The 13,125-nt window shown below is 38.9% G+C and overlaps 1 protein-coding gene across 3 annotated transcripts in view; it reads right to left on the reverse strand.

Annotated features, from left to right (window-relative positions):
• GLRA2 (glycine receptor alpha 2) overlaps positions 1-13,125 on the reverse strand; it is a 322,491-nt gene that overhangs the window by 142,383 nt on the left and 166,983 nt on the right. The window lies entirely within an intron of this gene.

Genomic DNA, 13,125 nt, shown 5'->3' on the forward strand with positions numbered 1-13,125 from the left:
AGACAGAGAAAAGAAGCAAATATAGGAACAGAACATCAGGAGCTCTGTGGGAGCAGTGTTACAAGGAGTCAGGGGCTGGCAGCTGCAGAGCTCGCCCTGACTGAGAAGATTTCTTACCGGACCCGGAGTTCGAGGCTGTGGGGACTAACTCCTACCCAGCAGCAGAATCCGTCAGGCAGGGGATTCCAGGTCCTCTGGCCAAGAAACCCGAAGGCACGGTCACACGCATGGGACCAGCACCACCGTCGTGGAGCGGAAGCTACTAGAAGGCCCCGAGTCACTGGCCATACGGGTGAGCACCACACGGTACACTGAGGGACGTGGGCTACTTATACCAGCCTCTAGCAAGGTAGCCAGAAGAGTACAGTTAGTTTGGGAGGCCTACAACTCCGCCTGGCCAGGGGAGATCCCATCTGCTCAAGGACTGACCAGGCCCCAATCGCTAGCCAGTACTCCGGGAGGGTCTATCTTTGTCACCAGTAAAGACCCTGAACTACACCGTACCGTCTCCGAGTGGTTCCTGCTACCCCCATCATCCACGTCGGCTGCCCTGAGGCCATACCCCTCCCGTTGGGGGTTATACTATCACGCTGCACAATCCTACCACCGGCCTCAGCGGTCTGCCCTGCAGCAGCAGCTTCTTAGCTGTACTCAACGGGTGGCGTAGTCGTCCAACATCTACCGCTGATACATCGCCGCTCAGTTTGACTCCCTGGGCACGGACCGGGTCACCGCCACGAGACTACAACCCTCAACAGATCCGGCTCCGGGTAAGCTCCCACGTGCGCAACGCAGCGCGACACAGGCCCAGGGGCGCGTCACATACAGTGCTACAGATCAGTGAACAGTCCATATAGTATTACAGATCAGTCAACAGTCCATATATTGTTACAGATCAGTGAACACTCCATACAGTGCTACAGATCAATGAAAAGTCCATACATTATTACATATCAGTGAACAGTTCATACAGTATTACAGGCCAGTGAACAGTCCATACAGTGCTACAGATCATTGAACAGTCCATACATAATTACAGGCCAGTGAACAGTCGCTACAGATCAGTGGACATTCCATACAGTACTACAGATCAATGAACAGTGCATAAATTATTACAGGTCAGTGAACAGTCCATACAGTATTACAGGTCAGTGAACAGTCTATACAGTGCTACAGATCAGTGGACATTCCATACAGTATTACTGATCAGTGAACTGTGCATACATTATTACAGGTCTGTGAACGGTCCATACAGTGCTACAGATCAGTGAACAGTCCATACAGTATTACAGATCAGAGAACAGTCTATGCAGTATTATGTCACTAACATATTTTTCTCTAGAATGCCATACTTTTTAAACATCTGTTATGAAATCGTAGTTACACCCCAGACTGACGGACTTTACATGCTGAACACGTTTGATTCAATCCGTGCTATTTAGATTCTTCATGTAGCAATGCGATCATATATGAAGGACAAACCCAGTAACAGCTCTTATCTGCTAAAAATGCACAGCTTTCATGTGCCATCTGTTTAACTGAATAGGACATGCGCTGAGTTTAATAGAACAGACACACAGATCTGAAAAACAGGGGTGTACATAGTTTGGTTAGACTTAAGCTTTTAAAACAAAAATGAATAGCTCAGGGATGAGAAATACTGCCATGTAGAGATGAGCAAAAAAGATTTGCAAATCCCACTTCCGACATCTCGTCCTGTCCTCTGTCGCAGCCGACTAAGCTGGGCTCACATTGCTTGGCTGCTGAGGTGACATAACAAAACACAGAGGAACAGACCAAGGGTTGGAACGGGGTGCCGCAGGGAACAGGGTGCCACAGGGAACGAGGTGCCACAGGGAACGGAGAGCCGCAGGGAACAGGGTGCCACAGGGAACAGGGTGCCTCATGGAACAGGGTGCCTCATGGAACGGGGTGCCTCAGGGAACGGGGTGCCTCAGGGAATGGAGTGCCTCAGAGAACGAAGTACCGCAGGAAACGGTAGCTGGTTGTAGCTATTGAAAATTGCAGACGTGTGAAAGCATGCCATGTGATAAAGAATATCGCTCCTATAGCATTTGTAGTTGGCTGTGTACTAAATGAAGGTTTTTGGTCAAAGGGCCCTTAGAAATGAGCAAAGGCTCAATTATCAGAACCGAGGCTACAGAAATAGGCTATAGAAACATAGATGTGTGATCGATGCAGTCAGGAGGAGATTCCCAGTCTATCATATCCAATTTGCTACAAATTATGTGACTAGAAGGATTTTCATTTAGCAGACCCTGTAATCTGATTTACAGACTGGCATGACTGCTAAATTCTGTTCCAACACAATAATCCATGCACAGACCATTGTAACACGCAGTCTTGAGTAATAAAACCTATCGGTTGAACCATTATTCTGTAGAGTCTTATAATGACTCAATATTAGAAATGTAGGTAAAACTCTGCAATATCTGCGCCATCAAATATTACTGTTCGGCATCGCTGATTAATTGTGACTCATTTCATCCCACTCAGCTGCACATAAATCATATCCTTTTATAGATCTGGATCTTAAAATCGGATTATTTTTTAACATTTCTGGTTAAAAAAAGAAAAAGCTTTATTAGGGCATCCTTTAGAATAATTAAATATTGCTTTACACGAGGGGTGGGCTGCATAGTCTGCTAGTGCTGACGTTACTGAGAATTATATTATGGCAAGTCACAGCAATGGTTATAGAGGAACTAAGGTATTAAACTAGCACTGCAGCAGACAGTATCATTGGGGCACTGCGGCTGACATACAACCCCTGGCAAAAATTATGGAATCACCGGGCTCGGAGGATGTTTATTCAGTTGTTTAATGTTGAAAAAAAGCAGATCACAGACATGGCACAAGACTAAAGTCATTTCAAATGACAACTTTAGGGCTTTAAGAAACACTAAAAGAAATCAAGATTAAAAATGTGGTACTCAGTAAGGGTAATTTTTTTCAGACCAAGCAGAGGGAAAAATTATGGAATCACTCAATTCTGAGCAAAAAATTATTGAATCACTCTGTAAATTTTCATTTCCAAACTAACACCTGCATCAAATTAGATCTGCTAGTTAGTTCGCATCTAAAAAGGAGTGATCACACCTTGGAGAGTTGTTGCACCAAGTGGACTGACATGAATCATGGCTCCAACACGAGAGATGTCAATTGAAACAAAGGAGAGGATTATCAAACTCTTAAAAGAAGGTAAATCATCATGTAATGTTGCAAAAGATGTTGGTTGTTCACAGTCAGCTGTGTCTAAAATCTGGACCAAATACAAACAACATGGGAAGGTTGGAAGGTTGTTATAGGCAAACATACTGGTAGACCAAGGAAGATATCAAAGTGTCAAGACCGGAAACTTAAAGCAATATGTCTCCAAAACAGGAAATGCACAACAAAACAAATGAGGAACGAATAGGAGGAAACTGGAGTCAATGTCTGTGACCGAACTGTAAGAAACCGCCTACAGGAAATGGGATTTACATACAGAAAAGCTAAACATAAGCCATAATTAACACCTAAACAGAAAAAAACAAAGTTACAATGGGCTAAGGAAAAGCAATCGTGGACTGTGGATGACTGGATGAAAGTCATATTCAGTGATGAATTGCGAATCTGCATTGGGCAAGGTGATGATGCTGGTACTTTTGTTTAGTGCCGTTACAATGATATTTATAAAGATGACTACATGAAGAGAACATGCAATTTCCACAGTCATTGATATGGGACTGCGTGTCAGGTAAAGGCACTGGGGAGATGGCTGTCATTACATCTTCAATAAATGCCCAAGTTTACATTAATATTTTGGACAGTTTTCTTATCCCATCAATTGAAAGGATGTTTGGAGATGATGACATCATTTTTCAAGATGATAATGCATCCTGCCATAGAGCAAAAACTGTGAAAACATTCCTTGAAAGAAGACACATAAGGTCAATGTCATGGCCTGCAAATAGTCCGGATCTCAATCCAATTGAAAATCTTTGGAGGAAGTTGAAGAAAATGGTCCATGACAAGGCTCCAACCTGCAAAGCTGATCTGGCAACAGTAATCTGAGAAAGTTGGAGCCAGATTGATGAAGAGTACTGTTTGTCACTCATTAAGTCCATGCCTCAGAGACTGCAAGCTGTTATTAAAGCCAGAGGTGGTGCAACAAAATACTAGTGATGTATTGGAATGTTCTTTTGTGTGTTTGTTTTTCATGATTCCATAATTTTTTCCTCAGAATTGAGTGATTCCATAATTTTTTCCCTCTGCTTGGTCTGAAAAAAATTACCCTTACTGAGTACCACATTTTTAATCTTGATTTCTTTTAGTGTTTCTTAAAGCCCTAAAGTTGCCATTTGAAATGACTTTAGTTTTGTGCCATGTCTGTGATGTGCTTTTTTTCAACAACATTAAACAACTGAATGAACATCCTCTGAGCCTGGTGATTCCATAATTTTTGCCAGGGGTTGTAGTATATGAGCTTTGTGAGGCACAATTAAATGCACAGAGAATAAGAGCACTGTATGAAGCTATTCTGGAAGCACGGATGTGGAAGGTTCTTTATATCTGCAATAGTGTGATGGAAATGAGGTTGTATGTAGTGATGAGCGAAAGTGCTAGTTAATCGAGTTTTCCAAGGGTGCACCTAGTAGAGCGGGTGCTTGAAGTGAGATGTTCGCTTTCATGCGGCCGCATGTTTTGTGGCTGTTAGACAGGGGATTGAACGACAAACACGGGCAATCCCTGCAGGTTTTGTAGCTGTCTAATAGCCATGAAAAATGCGACCACGGAGACTCGAACATCTCCCTCGAGCACCTGCGATGCTCAGTGCATTCCTGAGCACCCTCGGCAAACTCAAGTAATGAGCACGTGCGCTCATCACTAGTTGTATGCCATTATTACTTGGAAAATTACTTTTGACTGTTATTCTGACAATTTAGAGCATTATTATTTGGGAACCTCAGTGGTTAGCACTGTAGCCTTGCAGTGCTGGAGTCCTGGGTTCAAATCCCTCCAAGAACAACATCTGCAAGGAGTTTTTATGTTCTCCCCGTGTTTGCGTGGGTTTCCTCTGAGTTCTCCAGTTTCCTCCCACACTCCAAAGACATCCTGATAGGGAATGTAGATTGTGAGCCCCAATGGGGACAATACCCATACTGTCTGTAAAGCGATGTGGAATTAATGGCGCTATATAAGAGAGTAAAATAAAAAAATAAATAAACCTTATAATTATTATTATGTAGGCAAGGTTTGTAGGCACTGTTTTGGGTTTCCCTTTCAGATCTGTGAAAGAGGGGAACGGGAATGTCCTTATTTGTGGCTAACATTGGAGGATACGTCCTAAGTGGAAATTGTTCTATAGCTACAGATATTAAAAAGAAAGGGTCAGCCAGGGCAAAAAAATCCTTCTGTCAAGGGTAGATTTCTAGGTTAGAAATACCATAAGCTTGTCCAAAAGTACAATTGAAGCGAGGAAAACATTTGGCGAAATCACCAACTACCTGAGAGAAAATGGTATTTCTAATAAATGGTGTTTTCCCCTCAAGCTAATTATCTTTTATAAAGGAAAAACCATCTTCATTCACACTCTATAAGAAGGTCATGATTTTATTTCATCCATACTTTTGTCAATTTTCTTTTCTTTTTTTTCTTAATTTCGTCTACTTGATTTTAGCTGTTGATTACAAATCTGTAGGTATATCAATATTCGCCTGAATAATACTTACATATTAAGGAGTTAATTTCTTTCATAAAATTTTTAATACCACACTCAATTATTTTCCAATATGAGCTTTAAATTATTATCATATAATGTTAGAGGACTCAATAGTCCGCATAAGAGGTTTTCTCTATGGAGAGAACTTATGAACCACAAAGCTGATTTAATTTGTCTTCAAGAAATTAAATTCACGGATAGCAATCACCTCAAATTTCAACATAAATGCTTCCATTATATTTTTGAATCACTCAACTCTAAGAAAAAAGCTGGAGTAGTGACTCTAATCAAAAATTCAATTCCTTTTCAACTGATCGAAGAACATAAAGATACTTCTGGCAGATATCATATTTAATCTGTCTTCTTAATGATATACTGTGCACTATTGTTAACTTATATGTTCCAAATAGAGGACACATAGATTTTCTTAATAAAAAACTGTCACAGGTTAAAAGAGGAGATCTCATTATGATGGGGGATTTAACATAGTACCTGATACCTTTTTAGACTCTACCTCCAAAGTTCGTCATCACTCTGCTACCCTCAATAATTGGTTGTTCAATAATGAAATGTTTGACATTTTCAGATGCCTTAACTCTTCTTCGAGAGAATTCTCTCACTTTTCAGACGTCCACCAATTTGCGTCACACTTAGATCTTATTGTTACTAATATATTCACTCTTCCTAAATTCAAATCTGCCACAATTTGCCCCAAAACGATATCTGATCACTCCCTAGTTATGGGGGAAATAATATTGGGTATTCCCATTAAAAATAATGTCTTGTGGAAGTGTAACACATTTTTGCTACAACATCCAAATTATAAACTAGAGATCGAGAGTGCTTTAAAAAATTGTTTTATTGAAAATGGATCTGAATCCATTAATCCTTGTACTCGGTGGAACGCTCATAAAGCGTTTATTAGAGGAGTATTAATGCAAATTTCAACCAGACATAAAAAACTTAATAGAAATAAAATCAAACAAATCCAATCCCAAATTTATAACAAGGAACTCCTACAATCTAGTCTTACTTCTCCCTCTGCCCAAATTCAACATGATCTTCTTGAATTGAGACAAAAATTAAAGACAGAATTATATTCCCCTTATGACTCCATAATTAAAACTTCAAAATTTAAATATTATTCTGATATGAATAAGCCCACCAGATTCATGATGCAACGTATCAAGCAGAGGAGATTGCAGAATAGATTTGATAGGATTTCCTCAGAAGATGGCACCATATACTCCCACCCGAAAGATATAGCTGAACTATTTGCTAAATTCTATCAAAAACTTTATAATTTAAATAGCCAGCCCTCTTTTGTTCACCCCGAAAAGTGCACTATAGAAGCATTTTTATCGTCCATTAACCTACCAAAAGTAAAATCAGATGATTTAAATTACCTTTCAGCTCCATTCACATTGGAAGAAACACTCGATATAATACGCAATTTAAAGGCCTTTAAATCACCGGGGCCAGATGGATTTAATAATGAGTATTACAGAAACTTTAAAGATATTCTCGCACCACATCTGGTTCATTTGTTTAACTCTGTTTCATCAAAGGGCTCGTTTCCTTCAGAGATGTTAGAGGCGACCATTATTTTAATTCCCAAGCCAAACAGTGACCCAGACAAAGTCAAGAATTACAAGCCTATTTCTTTGATGAACTCAGATATTAAAATTTATGCTAAAATTCTAGCTAATAGGCTCAGTAACATTCTTCCATGTATTATTAATAATGACCAAATCGGCTTCATTAAAAATAGACAAACTATAGATGGAACTAGAAGAATACTCAATATTATTAAATTCATCAACTCTTCTAAATTGCAATCTATTCTAGTAGCTCTAGATGCGGAGAAGGCATTTGATTGAGGTTGAATTGGGAGTTTCTGAGATGTACAATGCTACAATTCGGCTTCAACGATCAAATTCTATCTAATATCATGGCATTATAGACTAATCCTAGTGCCAAAATCTATATTAATAACCACCTATCAGACTCTTTTTTAATTACCAATGGCACTAGACAAGGATGCCCCCTCTCTCCCCTACTTTTTGCACTAGCTATAGAGCCATTAGCTCAAAAAAATAGAGAGAATCACAATATTTATGGTATCTCTACTCCAACCCGTCTTTTTAAATTAAGTCTATTTGCTGACGATATGCTTGTGACTCTCTCAGACCCATTGAACTCAATTAGAGAGCTGATTGATACACTAAAGCTCTATTCTGTTATCTCAGATTTTAAAATAAATAATGAGAAATCCAAAATGTTATTCCTTAACGTCAAAAAGGAAGTAATTAATGAAATAATTAACATATCCTCATTTAGTGAAGAATATAATGTCCTTAATTATTTAGGAATCAAACTTACTAAAGATCTAGGATCCATAATTTCTACGAATTTGACACATTTGACGAGCGTTATAACAAAGCATTTAGCATCACTTCGTACTCAAGACCTTACTTGGATTGGTAAAAATGTAACTATCTAATCTTTCATTCTTCCAAAGATTTTATATATTTTGAGGTCACTCCCCCTTTTAATCTCTACTATCCACTTAACGAATCTCCAACATTCATTAAATTCCTTCATCTGGAATTACAAAAAGGCTAGAGTTGCTACTAATATTTTATTCAAGAATAAATCGCAAGGCAGTCTCGGCTTTCCAAACATTACGGCTTATTATTATGCAGATCTCATTAATCAAAGTTCATATTGGTTCTCTCCCCCAGAAATCCCAGCTTGGCTTGACCTCAAAATGTTTTTTAACAATAATACTCATCCCCGCGACTTACTTTTTAGTTACATCCTTACAAACAAATATTCGAACCTTTCGCATCCCATCTTCAATGCTCTCATTCCTTGCCTGGAGAAAACTACCTAAATTTAATAAAGGTTCAAACAGAATCAATCATTTAAAAAATTTTCCAATTACTTTTATCGCCTCTTTATATGGTTCTTCAATCCCCCAGCAGTGGCTGGAGGTAGGAATTAAAAAATTTAAAGACATCCATGATGGGGAAAATATTCTCCCTTTTAAAGTTCTTAAAGAGAAATTCAATCTCAATACTAATGACTTTTTACCATATTTACTATTAAAGTATATTATCCATAATTTTACTGCCAATAAACCACTTTGCTTTGAAGCTTCCTCAAATCTTTTGAATAATCCCAACCATAAGAATTTTTGGAGCACTAGCTATATTTACAAATGGCTTAACAATGATACTAAATTAATTAAAAATTCTTATATGTCCAAATGGGAAAGAATTCTGAATTTCTCTCTTCAACCAGATGATTGGCAGAATGTAATCACCCATACATACTCTTCAAATATATCTATGTCTCTTCATGAGTCTTATTTTAAATTGCTCTCAAGGTGGTATTTCACCCCAACTAGGTTGTCACACATTAGTTCAGATTTCCATCCAAATTGTTGGCGAAATTGCGGATTAAATGGTGATTTATTACATATCTTTTGGAGGTGCCCGAAAATTAAATTACTATGGTCTTAAACCTCTTATTGGGAAAATTTCCAATAGGACATTTAATCTGACTCCGCAATTGGCTCTCTTGTCCATTGGAATAGACGGCTTTGATACTTCTGATAGACCTATTATCATTCATATTCTTTTGACTGTTAAAAACGCGATTGCCTTTTATTGGAAAAAATCTGAACCTCCTTTTTTCCATGATATTTTGGAGAGAATTAAATTGCATAGAACTTTCGAAGAAAAATTTACCATAACTAATAACTGTTTTAACAAATATGCTAAAAAATGGTTTAGTTGGACGAAACTTTATCCTTAGAATCTATTATTTGATAACGTATATTCAGGTGAATTTGATATTTAAATTTATGATTTATAACTGTTTTGTTTCAAGTTCTCTTTCCCATGTTTATTTTAATGTTCCTCCCCATTCTCATCCCATTTACCCTTCCTTGTTCCTTCCCTTTTTCCCCTTTTAATTGAAAATTCTAATAAAATTATTGGAAAAGAAATACCATAAGCATGATCTGGTTTAAGGGGTCTGGTATCTGAGACTTTAAAACTGATCAGTGGGGGGGTCCGACTTCTGGAATATCCACAGATTAGTTGAAGTAATGGGCCATGGTGCACCAAAAGTGTCTCACCTCTGTACAGGGGAGGAAACATATGGGAGTCTTGGGTATGTGACACACCTTGCAGTACCATCTATGGTCACTAGACAATGCCGAATGGCAGGAGTTGGACTTCCATAGATACTGTATTGATGATCTAAGAATAGGTTATCAATATTAAATCCCAGAAAAGCCTTGTAAATGTCACCTCACAGCAGAGATTGGCCGTAACAAGTTTTTCGGGCTTTTCATGTCTTTGTTATGGAGAATAAGAGAGTAAGAGTACTATCTCATTACCGCCCCGAATGACCTGACGTAAAAGTTACAGTAGTGCTCGTGTCTATATATGGTCCCTCCATCCCCATCCCTCACTGTATGTTTTGTATACTGAACACCTGTACATTAGGTACATGGGGTGTCACCATCGCGGACGTGCCACATACTGTCATAGGTAAGTCTCATTATTCTTTATTTTACTTGAACTCATTGGTGTTAGGTGGGCATGAAACTCTAGAAACTCAGAGACTGCAACCTTATTTCAAACTTGGTGCCCGAGCATTTGGAAAAAACCTGGACAAGCGTCATCTTCATTACTGAGGTTATTAATGGGGTTGTGTTATTTAGGGATTGTCTATTGGATACTTTACAGTACTTCAGTATTTTTATATTCTATGCTTGTTTTTTTAGCATTGTGTAGGGTATGGGGTCTTTCATATTACACAGCACACCATTCAACCAAAGGCTCCATAGATGTGCCATGGCATACTTTTGTGACATTTTGCAGAAAGTGACGTTAACATTATGAGTGCTTGGAACGGGATGGCTTCATAGTAACATTTCTTGCACTAGAATTCTAGTCCAGATGTATGATTATTAATGCAAACGTGTATCATCTATCTACTATTCCATTTCATTTCTAGACTAGAGGAGTAAAGCTCAATGAAATCTGTATTCCAAACATGTCAGGTCTGATGCTGCTTGTTATTTTGTTAAATCCCAGCCTTGAAGGGCTATATTTCACACTATAAATGCAGCGTGACCCCGAATATTGTACATCGTTTCCAGGATATTGCTAGGACTTCTCCTTGCAACATCTATTGACTGTGACAGTGGCATTCAAACAGAATTATTATCTTCACGCAGCTTGTCAGATGGTGGATGTAATGGGGATGATTCATAACATTATTGAGGGGAGTACCTGTATGGATTAGGGTCACAATCAGAAAAAAGTAAAAAATAAAACTTAACATACCCAGCATAGGAGATCATTAAACAGTATGCTTAGCTCATATGTTACTGTGACCTTTAAGATCACATCTGTGTGCGTTAACCTCAAAATAAAGAAAAAATGGAAGAGAAATACAGAAAGACTTTAATGCTTAAGCGCTGTAGGATCAGAACAAGGATGTCCTCAGAGGTTGGATTACATATTGGGAAATGAAAACGGGGTTTTTTGAGATAACCATAGATTACAATTGTTTCCTGACATTGTGGATCCTCAGGGGATGTCATACTGCTTCCATACTAACTACTCTACCAGAATCATGATGAATGCAAATTGGCAAAAGAAAGTCTCTGATAAGACCTGTGGATATACTTTGATGTTTAATGTGCTGTGCAGAGATGCTGCAAAACTTTCCTTCACCCAATGCAAAAATTCAAAATACCACCCTAAATGTATATTAACACACCCTTTTCTAGGCAGAGTGCCTTGTTGACTCTGTGCTTGGCAGCCAGCACTTGGGACACGTGATCCACCAGCCCTTCCCTAATTGTACCTTGTTGCTGTTGGGGGAGGGAGACCCATCCTTCATTGGCTTTTATTTTTCCATTATGATGTAATATGATATCCATAGACAACTTTTATTAACCCTCATTTGATCATCAAAAATTGTAATGGTAAATGTAAAATTTGACAATATTTATATCATATTTATAAGTTAAAAGAAAATCATGTATACATTTTAATCAAGATAATCCAATTACTAAAATGTAATGAAGCATTGAGTAGAAGAGTTTGTCTGATCACAGTACATGCAAAGCAGGATAGATCATCATCAACATCAGATGGAGGTCCGCTACCTGGCACCCCCCACTGATCAGCTGTTATTAGCTCCTTTGAAGGCTGGATAAAGACACTGAACAGAGCTGAGCAGCACAGCTCCATTTATTGTGTAGCGGGTGGTAATGACGCTAATACCAGCTGATCAGTGGGAATGCTGGGTGTCGGACCTCCAACCACCCTATTACAGCCAATCTATCTTAAGGATTAGTCAATAATATATTCCAGGACAACATATTTTAGTAGGATTGTGCTGGACACCTTTGCCAATGAAGTCATTAGGACTTAGCTGCAACGCCACTCGCAACTCATGGTCAGGTTGGTTGTGTTTCTGGAAGAAAACCTTGTTATTCCTAGGTCTGTAAACCTGTTATTAACTACATTTTAAAGGGGATATCTGGGACTTAAGTTCTTTTCTAAGGGACTAAGCACTTGTTCTGCCTTGGGGCGATCTCTCCCGCATCTAGAAGCGATTTTCCTACTTCCTGTGATGTCATGCTGATAGAGCAATTCCTACTTTATCACTCCGCTTTGCTGACAAGGCACGACTGCCAACATCATGTTGATTGACAGCTAGCTCCCGCTGCATTTGGCTGACCAGGTAGCAAATCACCTTGGCGTGAGCAGTCACACCCTATCAACAAAGCAGAGCTGAAGGGAAGGAACTACTATTTTGACGTGACAACACAGGAAGTAGGAGAAATGGCAGTAGGAGTAGTCCGTGACCACTTATAGCCAGGAGAGATTGTTGCATCGCAGAACAGGCAGGTAGTTAGCAACTACCCGCCAATTAGTGCTTAGCCCCATAGAAATAATTAAGTCCCAAATAACCCCTTTAATACTAATTCTTGAAACTGCGAGTTAATCATCAATGATAGAGAACTGAAAGCCACTATATAAAAATGTCCCCTGTCATAGTCTTTTGGCTATTTCACAATAAAAACAAATGCATAACTTTCATCTGGAAAACCTTGTACACACCATTATTTTGCAACCTGTCAAGAATAGATATGATCTTCCTGCACCCCGCTGTCTGCCTTTGATTATTCCGAGCCTGACACTGATCCCTAACAATGGTTTAAATAATAGCATGAACTTCCAACAATTTACCTCCTGAAGAAAAGCTGCAAGGTAACTGGCCTACAGTTTCCAGGGTCATAGACAAAACTGAGATAGCAGTGAAAGTTACCCTGATCTAGTCTGACAGGAACTAGAAATCTTTAA

The sequence above is a fragment of the Phyllobates terribilis genome, unplaced genomic scaffold, assembly GCF_046119375.1.
Source record: "Phyllobates terribilis strain yellow unplaced genomic scaffold, ASM4611937v1 Scaffold_2__4_contigs__length_985480577, whole genome shotgun sequence".
Taxonomy (NCBI): Eukaryota; Metazoa; Chordata; class Amphibia; order Anura; family Dendrobatidae; genus Phyllobates; species Phyllobates terribilis.